Genomic DNA, 14410 nt, shown 5'->3' with positions numbered 1-14410 from the left:
TTCTCTTTTATAGTCTGCAGGCATTAAATGAAAGAAGTCAGTGTTCCAGCAGAGGGAGACAACGTTTCAGAAAAGGCATTGTAGCAAACCAAAAAAGAAATTTTAAGCGCAGCAGAGTAACCAGCTCACATACCTGTTAGCTCAGGTGAGTTTAAAAGGCTGCTGTTGATAACAAGGGCATTTGCTAAATAGATGGTGTGTGTGCAACAATATACTGAAAGGTCAATTATATTGTGCAGCTTATCTCACCACCTGTAGTTATTTAGGTGAAAGCTCCAAAATGCTTGCCTAATATGTCTGTTTATCCAAAAGGAAGTATAGAGGGAGAGCTAGATAGATAGCATTGCATTACATTACATGGCAATGCAATGCACAGTTGCTGAAGTTGAACCAAAATGAGCTTGTCATCTGGCTTCTGCAACTTTTAACATGAAAAATCCAATGAGGAGAAGAAAAGCAAAGCCAAAGAGTCCATCCCAAAATCCGACAAACAAGCCAAATGAACAAAAAGCATTGAATTCAATTCTTTCTGATTTTAGAAACTGCATTAAAGAAGGGGTGCACCGGTCCTGGAGATACTGCAATACCAAGTCAATGCGTGGAGTGGACAGAGCAAGCTCTTTTTCCATCTCCCTGTTCTAAAAATCCATTTAATATATGGTCCCCAGATAGGGGACGTATCAGATATTAAACTGATAAGAACAGATACTACACTTGATCTTAGCCAAAAGGCCGAGAAGTGATAACCAGAATTGGTTTCCGACTACGGTGCCACCCAAGGAATCTGAAAAGTCCATTTGTGGAGATGGCCACCTGGACTCCCGTTAAGAAGACATGCTGTCAACCTCTAGATCCCTCACATGCCTGCACTTTTCGGCTTGCTGCTGCTGCAATCCACGCGTTTTAGATCTGCATAACTCCACCTCTTTTAGCACAGTACCCTCAACCCCCGGCTGTTCCCACCCGCCTCAACACCGTTGGAAGGGAGGAGAACCAATTAAGGCGGGGGGGTGGGGGGGTGCAACGAGCAGCTGTCTACCCTTAGCAGGAGGGTTGCTGATTAATTACCTCTCCTGCTGCTGCTGCTGCTGCTGGCTGTCCAGCAGCAGACTGAAGGTGGCTGCTGCTGTGCGCAGGTATATAAAGGCTCAGAGCCTATTATGACACGCGCAGCCAGCGTTCCATTGCCACATTCCGTCTACTGCAGGCGGGATACCTGGATGGCTGAATGTCACTGAGAAGCTCACAGAGACCGCCATAAGCAACAGTTTAAAAGAATGCCACAGACTAATCAACCAAACTTTTTGTGTTTGTTTCTCTTTTATAGTCTGCAGGCATTAAATGAAAGAAGTCAGTGTTCCAGCAGAGGGAGACAACGTTTCAGAAAAGGCATTGTAGCAAACCAAAAAAGAAATTTTAAGCGCAGCAGAGTAACCAGCTCACATACCTGTTAGCTCAGGTGAGTTTAAAAGGCTGCTGTTGATAACAAGGGCATTTGCTAAATAGATGGTGTGTGTGCAACAATATACTGAAAGGTCAATTATATTGTGCAGCTTATCTCACCACCTGTAGTTATTTAGGTGAAAGCTCCAAAATGCTTGCCTAATATGTCTGTTTATCCAAAAGGAAGTATAGAGGGAGAGCTAGATAGATAGCATTGCATTACATTACATGGCAATGCAATGCACAGTTGCTGAAGTTGAACCAAAATGAGCTTGTCATCTGGCTTCTGCAACTTTTAACATGAAAAATCCAATGAGGAGAAGAAAAGCAAAGCCAAAGAGTCCATCCCAAAATCCGACAAACAAGCCAAATGAACAAAAAGCATTGAATTCAATTCTTTCTGATTTTAGAAACTGCATTAAAGAAGGGGTGCACCGGTCCTGGAGATACTGCAATACCAGGTCAATGCGTGGAGTGGACAGAGCAAGCTCTTTTTCCATCTCCCTGTTCTAAAAATCCATTTAATATATGGTCCCCAGATAGGGGACGTATCAGATATTAAACTGATAAGAACAGATACTACACTTGATCTTAGCCAAAAGGCCGAGAAGCGATAACCAGAATTGGTTTCCGACTACGGTGCCACCCAAGGATTCTGAAAAGTCCATTTGTGGAGATGGCCACCTGGACTCCCGTTAAGAAGACATGCTGTCAACCTCTAGATCCCTCACATGCCTGCACTTTTCGGCTTGCTGCTGCTGCAATCCACGCGTTTTAGATCTGCATAACTCCACCTCTTTTAGCACAGTACCCTCAACCCCCGGCTGTTCCCACCCGCCTCAACACCGTTGGAAGGGAGGAGAACCAATTAAGGCGGGGGGGGGGGGTGGAACGAGCAGCTGTCTACCCTTAGCAGGAGAGTTGCTGATTAATTACCTCTCCTGCTGCTGCTGCTGCTGCTGGCTGTCCAGCAGCAGACTGAAGGTGGCTGCTGCTGTGCGCAGGTATATAAAGGCTCAGAGCCTATTATGACACGCGCAGCCAGCGTTCCATTGCCACATTCCGTCTACTGCAGGCGGGATACCTGGATGGCTGAATGTCACTGAGAAGCTCACAGAGACCGCCATAAGCAACAGTTTAAAAGAATGCCACAGACTAATCAACCAAACTTTTTGGGTTGGTTTCTCTTTTATAGTCTGCAGGCATTAAATGAAAGAAGTCAGTGTTCCAGCAGAGGGAGACAACGTTTCAGAAAAGGCATTGTAGCAAACCAAAAAAGAAATTTTAAGCGCAGCAGAGTAACCAGCTCACATACCTGTTAGCTCAGGTGAGTTTAAAAGGCTGCTGTTGATAACAAGGGCATTTGCTAAATAGATGGTGTGTGTGCAACAATATACTGAAAGGTCAATTATATTGTGCAGCTTATCTCACCACCTGTAGTTATTTAGGTGAAAGCTCCAAAATGCTTGCCTAATATGTCTGTTTATCCAAAAGGAAGTATAGAGGGAGAGCTAGATAGATAGCATTGCATTACATTACATGGCAATGCAATGCACAGTTGCTGAAGTTGAACCAAAATGAGCTTGTCATCTGGCTTCTGCAACTTTTAACATGAAAAATCCAATGAGGAGAAGAAAAGCAAAGCCAAAGAGTCCATCCCAAAATCCGACAAACAAGCCAAATTAACAAAAAGCATTGAATTCAATTCTTTCTGATTTTAGAAACTGCATTAAAGAAGGGGTGCACCGGTCCTGGAGATACTGCAATACCAGGTCAATGCGTGGAGTGGACAGAGCAAGCTCTTTTTCCATCTCCCTGTTCTAAAAATCCATTTAATATATGGTCCCCAGATAGGGGACGTATCAGATATTAAACTGATAAGAACAGATACTACACTTGATCTTAGCCAAAAGGCCGAGAAGCGATAACCAAAATTGGTTTCCGACTACGGTGCCACCCAAGGATTCTGAAAAGTCCATTTGTGGAGATGGCCACCTGGACTCCCGTTAAGAAGACATGCTGTCAACCTCTAGATCCCTCACATGCCTGCACTTTTCGGCTTGCTGCTGCTGCAATCCACGCGTTTTAGATCTGCATAACTCCACCTCTTTTAGCACAGTACCCTCAACCCCCGGCTGTTCCCACCCGCCTCAACACCGTTGGAAGGGAGGAGAACCAATTAAGGCGGGGGGGGGGGGGGTGGAACGAGCAGCTGTCTACCCTTAGCAGGAGGGTTGCTGATTAATTACCTCTCCTGCTGCTGCTGCTGCTGCTGGCTGTCCAGCAGCAGACTGAAGGTGGCTGCTGCTGTGCGCAGGTATATAAAGGCTCAGAGCCTATTATGACACGCGCAGCCAGCGTTCCATTGCCACATTCCATCTACTGCAGGCGGGATACCTGGATGGCTGAATGTCACTGAGAAGCTCACAGACACCGCCTTAAGCAACAGTTTAAAAGAATGCCACAGACTAATCAACCAAACTTTTTGGGTTGGTTTCTCTTTTATAGTCTGCAGGCATTAAATGAAAGAAGTCAGTGTTCCAGCAGAGGGAGACAACGTTTCAGAAAAGGCATTGTAGCAAACCAAAAAAGAAATTTTAAGCGCAGCAGAGTAACCAGCTCACATACCTGTTAGCTCAGGTGAGTTTAAAAGGCTGCTGTTGATAACAAGGGCATTTGCTAAATAGATGGTGTGTGTGCAACAATATACTGAAAGGTCAATTATATTGTGCAGCTTATCTCACCACCTGTAGTTATTTAGGTGAAAGCTCCAAAATGCTTGCCTAATATGTCTGTTTATCCAAAAGGAAGTATAGAGGGAGAGCTAGATAGATAGCATTGCATTACATTACATGGCAATGCAATGCACAGTTGCTGAAGTTGAACCAAAATGAGCTTGTCATCTGGCTTCTGCAACTTTTAACATGAAAAATCCAATGAGGAGAAGAAAAGCAAAGCCAAAGAGTCCATCCCAAAATCCGACAAACAAGCCAAATGAACAAAAAGCATTGAATTCAATTCTTTCTGATTTTAGAAACTGCATTAAAGAAGGGGTGCACCGGTCCTGGAGATACTGCAATACCAGGTCAATGCGTGGAGTGGACAGAGCAAGCTCTTTTTCCATCTCCCTGTTCTAAAAATCCATTTAATATATGGTCCCCAGATAGGGGACGTATCAGATATTAAACTGATAAGAACAGATACTACACTTGATCTTAGCCAAAAGGCCGAGAAGCGATAAACAGAATTGGTTTCCGACTACGGTGCCACCCAAGGATTCTGAAAAGTCCATTTGTGGAGATGGCCACCTGGACTCCCGTTAAGAAGACATGCTGTCAACCTCTAGATCCCTCACATGCCTGCACTTTTCGGCTTGCTGCTGCTGCAATCCACGCGTTTTAGATCTGCATAACTCCACCTCTTTTAGCACAGTACCCTCAACCCCCGGCTGTTCCCACCCGCCTCAACACCGTTGGAAGGGAGGAGAACCAATTAAGGCGGGGGGGGGGGGGTGGAACGAGCAGCTGTCTACCCTTAGCAGGAGGGTTGCTGATTAATTACCTCTCCTGCTGCTGCTGCTGCTGGCTGTCCAGCAGCAGACTGAAGGTGGCTGCTGCTGTGCGCAGGTATATAAAGGCTCAGAGCCTATTATGACACGCGCAGCCAGCGTTCCATTGCCACATTCCGTCTACTGCAGGCGGGATACCTGGATGGCTGAATGTCACTGAGAAGCTCACAGAGACCGCCATAAGCAACAGTTTAAAAGAATGCCACAGACTAATCAACCAAACTTTTTGGGTTGGTTTCTCTTTTATAGTCTGCAGGCATTAAATGAAAGAAGTCAGTGTTCCAGCAGAGGGAGACAACGTTTCAGAAAAGGCATTGTAGCAAACCAAAAAAGAAATTTTAAGCGCAGCAGAGTAACCAGCTCACATACCTGTTAGCTCAGGTGAGTTTAAAAGGCTGCTGTTGATAACAAGGGCATTTGCTAAATAGATGGTGTGTGTGCAACAATATACTGAAAGGTCAATTATATTGTGCAGCTTATCTCACCACCTGTAGTTATTTAGGTGAAAGCTCCAAAATGCTTGCCTAATATGTCTGTTTATCCAAAAGGAAGTATAGAGGGAGAGCTAGATAGATAGCATTGCATTACATTACATGGCAATGCAATGCACAGTTGCTGAAGTTGAACCAAAATGAGCTTGTCATCTGGCTTCTGCAACTTTTAACATGAAAAATCCAATGAGGAGAAGAAAAGCAAAGCCAAAGAGTCCATCCCAAAATCCGACAAACAAGCCAAATGAACAAAAAGCATTGAATTCAATTCTTTCTGATTTTAGAAACTGCATTAAAGAAGGGGTGCACCGGTCCTGGAGATACTGCAATACCAGGTCAATGCGTGGAGTGGACAGAGCAAGCTCTTTTTCCATCTCCCTGTTCTAAAAATCCATTTAATATATGGTCCCCAGATAGGGGACGTATCAGATATTAAACTGATAAGAACAGATACTACACTTGATCTTAGCCAAAAGGCCGAGGAGCGATAACCAGAATTGGTTTCCGACTACGGTGCCACCCAAGGATTCTGAAAAGTCCATTTGTGGAGATGGCCACCTGGACTCCCGTTAAGAAGACATGCTGTCAACCTCTAGATCCCTCACATGCCTGCACTTTTCGGCTTGCTGCTGCTGCAATCCACGCGTTTTAGATCTGCATAACTCCACCTCTTTTAGCACAGTACCCTCAACCCCCGGCTGTTCCCACCCGCCTCAACACCGTTGGAAGGGAGGAGAACCAATTAAGGCGGGGGGGGGGGGGTGGAACGAGCAGCTGTCTACCCTTAGCAGGAGGGTTGCTGATTAATTACCTCTCCTGCTGCTGCTGGCTGTCCAGCAGCAGACTGAAGGTGGCTGCTGCTGTGCGCAGGTATATAAAGGCTCAGAGCCTATTATGACACGCGCAGCCAGCGTTCCATTGCCCCATTCCGTCTACTGCAGGCGGGATACCTGGATGGCTGAATGTCACTGAGAAGCTCACAGAGACCGCCATAAGCAACAGTTTAAAAGAATGCCACAGACTAATCAACCAAACTTTTTGGGTTGGTTTCTCTTTTATAGTCTGCAGGCATTAAATGAAAGAAGTCAGTGTTCCAGCAGAGGGAGACAACGTTTCAGAAAAGGCATTGTAGCAAACCAAAAAAGAAATTTTAAGCGCAGCAGAGTAACCAGCTCACATACCTGTTAGCTCAGGTGAGTTTAAAAGGCTGCTGTTGATAACAAGGGCATTTGCTAAATAGACGGTGTGTGTGCAACAATATACTGAAAGGTCAATTATATTGTGCAGCTTATCTCACCACCTGTAGTTATTTAGGTGAAAGCTCCAAAATGCTTGCCTAATATGTCTGTTTATCCAAAAGGAAGTATAGAGGGAGAGCTAGATAGATAGCATTGCATTACATTACATGGCAATGCAATGCACAGTTGCTGAAGTTGAACCAAAATGAGCTTGTCATCTGGCTTCTGCAACTTTTAACATGAAAAATCCAATGAGGAGAAGAAAAGCAAAGCCAAAGAGTCCATCCCAAAATCCGACAAACAAGCCAAATGAACAAAAAGCATTGAATTCAATTCTTTCTGATTTTAGAAACTGCATTAAAGAAGGGGTGCACCGGTCCTGGAGATACTGCAATACCAGGTCAATGCGTGGAGTGGACAGAGCAAGCTCTTTTTCCATCTCCCTGTTCTAAAAATCCATTTAATATATGGTCCCCAGATAGGGGACGTATCAGATATTAAACTGATAAGAACAGATACTACACTTGATCTTAGCCAAAAGGCCGAGAAGCGATAACCAGAATTGGTTTCCGACTACGGTGCCACCCAAGGATTCTGAAAAGTCCATTTGTGGAGATGGCCACCTGGACTCCCGTTAAGAAGACATGCTGTCAACCTCTAGATCCCTCACATGCCTGCACTTTTCGGCTTGCTGCTGCTGCAATCCACGCGTTTTAGATCTGCATAACTCCACCTCTTTTAGCACAGTACCCTCAACCCCCGGCTGTTCCCACCCGCCTCAACACCGTTGGAAGGGAGGAGAACCAATTAAGGCGGGGGGGGGGTGTGGAACGAGCAGCTGTCTACCCTTAGCAGGAGGGTTGCTGATTAATTACCTCTCCTGCTGCTGCTGCTGCTGCTGGCTGTCCAGCAGCAGACTGAAGGTGGCTGCTGCTGTGCGCAGGTATATAAAGGCTCAGAGCCTATTATGACACGCGCAGCCAGCGTTCCATTGCCACATTCCGTCTACTGCAGGCGGGATATCTGGATGGCTGAATGTCACTGAGAAGCTCACAGAGACCGCCATAAGCAACAGTTTAAAAGAATGCCACAGACTAATCAACCAAACTTTTTGGGTTGGTTTCTCTTTTATAGTCTGCAGGCATTAAATGAAAGAAGTCAGTGTTCCAGCAGAGGGAGACAACGTTTCAGAAAAGGCATTGTAGCAAACCAAAAAAGAAATTTTAAGCGCAGCAGAGTAACCAGCTCACATACCTGTTAGCTCAGGTGAGTTTAAAAGGCTGCTGTTGATAACAAGGGCATTTGCTAAATAGATGGTGTGTGTGCAACAATATACTGAAAGGTCAATTATATTGTGCAGCTTATCTCACCACCTGTAGTTATTTAGGTGAAAGCTCCAAAATGCTTGCCTAATATGTCTGTTTATCCAAAAGGAAGTATAGAGGGAGAGCTAGATAGATAGCATTGCATTACATTACATGGCAATGCAATGCACAGTTGCTGAAGTTGAACCAAAATGAGCTTGTCATCTGGCTTCTGCAACTTTTAACATGAAAAATCCAATGAGGAGAAGAAAAGCAAAGCCAAAGAGTCCATCCCAAAATCCGACAAACAAGCCAAATGAACAAAAAGCATTGAATTCAATTCTTTCTGATTTTAGAAACTGCATTAAAGAAGGGGTGCACCGGTCCTGGAGATACTGCAATACCAGGTCAATGCGTGGAGTGGACAGAGCAAGCTCTTTTTCCATCTCCCTGTTCTAAAAATCCATTTAATATATGGTCCCCAGATAGGGGACGTATCAGATATTAAACTGATAAGAACAGATACTACACTTGATCTTAGCCAAAAGGCCGAGAAGCGATAACCAGAATTGGTTTCCGACTACGGTGCCACCCAAGGATTCTGAAAAGTCCATTTGTGGAGATGGCCACCTGGACTCCCGTTAAGAAGACATGCTGTCAACCTCTAGATCCCTCACATGCCTGCACTTTTCGGCTTGCTGCTGCTGCAATCCACGCGTTTTAGATCTGCATAACTCCACCTCTTTTAGCACAGTACCCTCAACCCCCGGCTGTTCCCACCCGCCTCAACACCGTTGGAAGGGAGGAGAACCAATTAAGGCGGGGGGGGGGTGGAACGAGCAGCTGTCTACCCTTAGCAGGAGGGTTGCTGATTAATTACCTCTCCTGCTGCTGCTGCTGCTGCTGCTGGCTGTCCAGCAGCAGACTGAAGGTGGCTGCTGCTGTGCGCAGGTATATAAAGGCTCAGAGCCTATTATGACACGCGCAGCCAGCGTTCCATTGCCACATTCCGTCTACTGCAGGCGGGATACCTGGATGGCTGAATGTCACTGAGAAGCTCACAGAGACCGCCATAAGCAACAGTTTAAAAGAATGCCACAGACTAATCAACCAAACTTTTTGGGTTGGTTTCTCTTTTATAGTCTGCAGGCATTAAATGAAAGAAGTCAGTGTTCCAGCAGAGGGAGACAACGTTTCAGAAAAGGCATTGTAGCAAACCAAAAAAGAAATTTTAAGCGCAGCAGAGTAACCAGCTCACATACCTGTTAGCTCAGGTGAGTTTAAAAGGCTGCTGTTGATAACAAGGGCATTTGCTAAATAGATGGTGTGTGTGCAACAATATACTGAAAGGTCAATTATATTGTGCAGCTTATCTCACCACCTGTAGTTATTTAGGTGAAAGCTCCAAAATGCTTGCCTAATATGTCTGTTTATCCAAAAGGAAGTATAGAGGGAGAGCTAGATAGATAGCATTGCATTACATTACATGGCAATGCAATGCACAGTTGCTGAAGTTGAACCAAAATGAGCTTGTCATCTGGCTTCTGCAACTTTTAACATGAAAAATCCAATGAGGAGAAGAAAAGCAAAGCCAAAGAGTCCATCCCAAAATCCGACAAACAAGCCAAATGAACAAAAAGCATTGAATTCAATTCTTTCTGATTTTAGAAACTGCATTAAAGAAGGGGTGCACCGGTCCTGGAGATACTGCAATACCAGGTCAATGCGTGGAGTGGACAGAGCAAGCTCTTTTTCCATCTCCCTGTTCTAAAAATCCATTTAATATATGGTCCCCAGATAGGGGACGTATCAGATATTAAACTGATAAGAACAGATACTACACTTGATCTTAGCCAAAAGGCCGAGAAGCGATAACCAGAATTGGTTTCCGACTACGGTGCCACCCAAGGATTCTGAAAAGTCCATTTGTGGAGATGGCCACCTGGACTCCCGTTAAGAAGACATGCTGTCAACCTCTAGATCCCTCACATGCCTGCACTTTTCGGCTTGCTGCTGCTGCAATCCACGCGTTTTAGATCTGCATAACTCCACCTCTTTTAGCACAGTACCCTCAACCCCCGGCTGTTCCCACCCGCCTCAACACCGTTGGAAGGGAGGAGAACCAATTAAGGCGGGGGGGGGGTGGAACGAGCAGCTGTCTACCCTTAGCAGGAGGGTTGCTGATTAATTACCTCTCCTGCTGCTGCTGCTGCTGCTGCTGGCTGTCCAGCAGCAGACTGAAGGTGGCTGCTGCTGTGCGCAGGTATATAAAGGCTCAGAGCCTATTATGACACGCGCAGCCAGCGTTCCATTGCCACATTCCGTCTACTGCAGGCGGGATACCTGGATGGCTGAATGTCACTGAGAAGCTCACAGAGACCGCCATAAGCAACAGTTTAAAAGAATGCCACAGACTAATCAACCAAACTTTTTGGGTTGGTTTCTCTTTTATAGTCTGCAGGCATTAAATGAAAGAAGTCAGTGTTCCAGCAGAGGGAGACAACGTTTCAGAAAAGGCATTGTAGCAAACCAAAAAAGAAATTTTAAGCGCAGCAGAGTAACCAGCTCACATACCTGTTAGCTCAGGTGAGTTTAAAAGGCTGCTGTTGATAACAAGGGCATTTGCTAAATAGATGGTGTGTGTGCAACAATATACTGAAAGGTCAATTATATTGTGCAGCTTATCTCACCACCTGTAGTTATTTAGGTGAAAGCTCCAAAATGCTTGCCTAATATGTCTGTTTATCCAAAAGGAAGTATAGAGGGAGAGCTAGATAGATAGCATTGCATTACATTACATGGCAATGCAATGCACAGTTGCTGAAGTTGAACCAAAATGAGCTTGTCATCTGGCTTCTGCAACTTTTAACATGAAAAATCCAATGAGGAGAAGAAAAGCAAAGCCAAAGAGTCCATCCCAAAATCCGACAAACAAGCCAAATGAACAAAAAGCATTGAATTCAATTCTTTCTGATTTTAGAAACTGCATTAAAGAAGGGGTGCACCGGTCCTGGAGATACTGCAATACCAGGTCAATGCGTGGAGTGGACAGAGCAAGCTCTTTTTCCATCTCCCTGTTCTAAAAATCCATTTAATATATGGTCCCCAGATAGGGGACGTATCAGATATTAAACTGATAAGAACAGATACTACACTTGATCTTAGCCAAAAGGCCGAGAAGTGATAACCAGAATTGGTTTCCGACTACGGTGCCACCCAAGGATTCTGAAAAGTCCATTTGTGGAGATGGCCACCTGGACTCCCGTTAAGAAGACATGCTGTCAACCTCTAGATCCCTCACATGCCTGCACTTTTCGGCTTGCTGCTGCTGCAATCCACGCGTTTTAGATCTGCATAACTCCACCTCTTTTAGCACAGTACCCTCAACCCCCGGCTGTTCCCACCCGCCTCAACACCGTTGGAAGGGAGGAGAACCAATTAAGGCGGGGGGGGGGGGTGGAACGAGCAGCTGTCTACCCTTAGCAGGAGGGTTGCTGATTAATTACCTCTCCTGCTGCTGCTGCTGGCTGTCCAGCAGCAGACTGAAGGTGGCTGCTGCTGTGCGCAGGTATATAAAGGCTCAGAGCCTATTATGACACGCGCAGCCAGCGTTCCATTGCCACATTCCGTCTACTGCAGGCGGGATACCTGGATGGCTGAATGTCACTGAGAAGCTCACAGAGACCGCCATAAGCAACAGTTTAAAAGAATGCCACAGACTAATCAACCAAACTTTTTGGGTTGGTTTCTCTTTTATAGTCTGCAGGCATTAAATGAAAGAAGTCAGTGTTCCAGCAGAGGGAGACAACGTTTCAGAAAAGGCATTGTAGCAAACCAAAAAAGAAATTTTAAGCGCAGCAGAGTAACCAGCTCACATACCTGTTAGCTCAGGTGAGTTTAAAAGGCTGCTGTTGATAACAAGGGCATTTGCTAAATAGATGGTGTGTGTGCAACAATATACTGAAAGGTCAATTATATTGTGCAGCTTATCTCACCACCTGTAGTTATTTAGGTGAAAGCTCCAAAATGCTTGCCTAATATGTCTGTTTATCCAAAAGGAAGTATAGAGGGAGAGCTAGATAGATAGCATTGCATTACATTACATGGCAATGCAATGCACAGTTGCTGAAGTTGAACCAAAATGAGCTTGTCATCTGGCTTCTGCAACTTTTAACATGAAAAATCCAATGAGGAGAAGAAAAGCAAAGCCAAAGAGTCCATCCCAAAATCCGACAAACAAGCCAAATGAACAAAAAGCATTGAATTCAATTCTTTCTGATTTTAGAAACTGCATTAAAGAAGGGGTGCACCGGTCCTGGAGATACTGCAATACCAGGTCAATGCGTGGAGTGGACAGAGCAAGCTCTTTTTCCATCTCCCTGTTCTAAAAATCCATTTAATATATGGTCCCCAGATAGGGGACGTATCAGATATTAAACTGATAAGAACAGATACTACACTTGATCTTAGCCAAAAGGCCGAGAAGCGATAACCAGAATTGGTTTCCGACTACGGTGCCACCCAAGGATTCTGAAAAGTCCATTTGTGGAGATGGCCACCTGGACTCCCGTTAAGAAGACATGCTGTCAACCTCTAGATCCCTCACATGCCTGCACTTTTCGGCTTGCTGCTGCTGCAATCCACGCGTTTTAGATCTGCATAACTCCACCTCTTTTAGCACAGTACCCTCAACCCCCGGCTGTTCCCACCCGCCTCAACACCGTTGGAAGGGAGGAGAACCAATTAAGGCGGGGGGGGGGGGTGGAACGAGCAGCTGTCTACCCTTAGCAGGAGGGTTGCTGATTAATTACCTCTCCTGCTGCTGCTGCTGCTGCTGGCTGTCCAGCAGCAGACTGAAGGTGGCTGCTGCTGTGCGCAGGTATATAAAGGCTCAGAGCCTATTATGACACGCGCAGCCAGCGTTCCATTGCCACATTCCGTCTACTGCAGGCGGGATACCTGGATGGCTGAATGTCACTGAGAAGCTCACAGAGACCGCCATAAGCAACAGTTTAAAAGAATGCCACAGACTAATCAACCAAACTTTTTGGGTTGGTTTCTCTTTTATAGTCTGCAGGCATTAAATGAAAGAAGTCAGTGTTCCAGCAGAGGGAGACAACGTTTCAGAAAAGGCATTGTAGCAAACCAAAAAAGAAATTTTAAGCGCAGCAGAGTAACCAGCTCACATACCTGTTAGCTCAGGTGAGTTTAAAAGGCTGCTGTTGATAACAAGGGCATTTGCTAAATAGATGGTGTGTGTGCAACAATATACTGAAAGGTCAATTATATTGTGCAGCTTATCTCACCACCTGTAGTTATTTAGGTGAAAGCTCCAAAATGCTTGCCTAATATGTCTGTTTATCCAAAAGGAAGTATAGAGGGAGAGCTAGATAGATAGCATTGCATTACATTACATGGCAATGCAATGCACAGTTGCTGAAGTTGAACCAAAATGAGCTTGTCATCTGGCTTCTGCAACTTTTAACATGAAAAATCCAATGAGGAGAAGAAAAGCAAAGCCAAAGAGTCCATCCCAAAATCCGACAAACAAGCCAAATGAACAAAAAGCATTGAATTCAATTCTTTCTGATTTTAGAAACTGCATTAAAGAAGGGGTGCACCGGTCCTGGAGATACTGCAATACCAGGTCAATGCGTGGAGTGGACAGAGCAAGCTCTTTTTCCATCTCCCTGTTCTAAAAATCCATTTAATATATGGTCCCCAGATAGGGGACGTATCAGATATTAAACTGATAAGAACAGATACTACACTTGATCTTAGCCAAAAGGCCGAGAAGCGATAACCAGAATTGGTTTCCGACTACGGTGCCACCCAAGGATTCTGAAAAGTCCATTTGTGGAGATGGCCACCTGGACTCTCGTTAAGAAGACATGCTGTCAACCTCTAGATCCCTCACATGCCTGCACTTTTCGGCTTGCTGCTGCTGCAATCCACGAGTTTTAGATCTGCATAATTCCACCTCTTTTAGCACAGTACCCTCAACCCCCGGCTGTTCCCACCCGCCTCAACACCGTTGGAAGGGAGGAGAACCAATTAAGGCGGGGGGGGGGGGTGGAACGAGCAGCTGTCTACCCTTAGCAGGAGGGTTGCTGATTAATTACCTCTCCTGCTGCTGCTGCTGCTGGCTGTCCAGCAGCAGACTGAAGGTGGCTGCTGCTGTGCGCAGGTATATAAAGGCTCAGAGCCTATTATGACACGCGCAGCCAGCGTTCCATTGCCACATTCCGTCTACTGCAGGCGGGATACCTGGATGGCTGAATGTCACTGAGAAGCTCACAGAGACCGCCATAAGCAACAGTTTAAAAGAATGCCACAGACTAATCAACCAAACTTTTTGGGTTGGTT

At 45.4% G+C, this 14410-nt stretch overlaps 11 non-coding genes across 11 annotated transcripts; all 11 read right to left on the bottom strand.

The window, feature by feature from the left end:
• Positions 1–553: 553 nt before the first annotated feature.
• LOC141181601 (U2 spliceosomal RNA) lies at positions 554–744 on the bottom strand. Its single transcript, XR_012257162.1, has one exon. It is a non-coding gene; the product is annotated as a U2 spliceosomal RNA (small nuclear RNA).
• A 1123-nt stretch (positions 745–1867) lies between these two features.
• LOC141180712 (U2 spliceosomal RNA) lies at positions 1868–2058 on the bottom strand. The gene has a single exon (XR_012256356.1). It is a non-coding gene; the product is annotated as a U2 spliceosomal RNA (small nuclear RNA).
• Positions 2059–3178: 1120 nt separating this feature from the next.
• On the bottom strand, positions 3179–3369 carry LOC141180711 (U2 spliceosomal RNA). Its single transcript, XR_012256355.1, has one exon. It is a non-coding gene; the product is annotated as a U2 spliceosomal RNA (small nuclear RNA).
• Positions 3370–4491: 1122 nt separating this feature from the next.
• On the bottom strand, positions 4492–4682 carry LOC141180710 (U2 spliceosomal RNA). The gene has a single exon (XR_012256354.1). It is a non-coding gene; the product is annotated as a U2 spliceosomal RNA (small nuclear RNA).
• A 1118-nt stretch (positions 4683–5800) lies between these two features.
• On the bottom strand, positions 5801–5991 carry LOC141181811 (U2 spliceosomal RNA). Its single transcript, XR_012257353.1, has one exon. It is a non-coding gene; the product is annotated as a U2 spliceosomal RNA (small nuclear RNA).
• Positions 5992–7103: 1112 nt separating this feature from the next.
• LOC141180709 (U2 spliceosomal RNA) lies at positions 7104–7294 on the bottom strand. Its single transcript, XR_012256353.1, has one exon. It is a non-coding gene; the product is annotated as a U2 spliceosomal RNA (small nuclear RNA).
• A 1120-nt stretch (positions 7295–8414) lies between these two features.
• LOC141180708 (U2 spliceosomal RNA) lies at positions 8415–8605 on the bottom strand. Its single transcript, XR_012256352.1, has one exon. It is a non-coding gene; the product is annotated as a U2 spliceosomal RNA (small nuclear RNA).
• A 1121-nt stretch (positions 8606–9726) lies between these two features.
• Positions 9727–9917, bottom strand: LOC141180706 (U2 spliceosomal RNA). Its single transcript, XR_012256350.1, has one exon. It is a non-coding gene; the product is annotated as a U2 spliceosomal RNA (small nuclear RNA).
• A 1121-nt stretch (positions 9918–11038) lies between these two features.
• Positions 11039–11229, bottom strand: LOC141181480 (U2 spliceosomal RNA). The gene has a single exon (XR_012257052.1). It is a non-coding gene; the product is annotated as a U2 spliceosomal RNA (small nuclear RNA).
• Positions 11230–12343: 1114 nt separating this feature from the next.
• LOC141180705 (U2 spliceosomal RNA) lies at positions 12344–12534 on the bottom strand. Its single transcript, XR_012256349.1, has one exon. It is a non-coding gene; the product is annotated as a U2 spliceosomal RNA (small nuclear RNA).
• A 1120-nt stretch (positions 12535–13654) lies between these two features.
• On the bottom strand, positions 13655–13845 carry LOC141180704 (U2 spliceosomal RNA). Its single transcript, XR_012256348.1, has one exon. It is a non-coding gene; the product is annotated as a U2 spliceosomal RNA (small nuclear RNA).
• Positions 13846–14410: the final 565 nt, after the last annotated feature.

The sequence above is a fragment of the Phyllobates terribilis genome, unplaced genomic scaffold, assembly GCF_046119375.1.
Source record: "Phyllobates terribilis strain yellow unplaced genomic scaffold, ASM4611937v1 Scaffold_34__1_contigs__length_13252353, whole genome shotgun sequence".
Taxonomy (NCBI): domain Eukaryota; kingdom Metazoa; phylum Chordata; class Amphibia; order Anura; family Dendrobatidae; genus Phyllobates; species Phyllobates terribilis.
The sequence above is the reverse complement of the archived record's forward strand: the minus strand, read 5'-3'. Positions and strand labels throughout refer to the sequence as shown.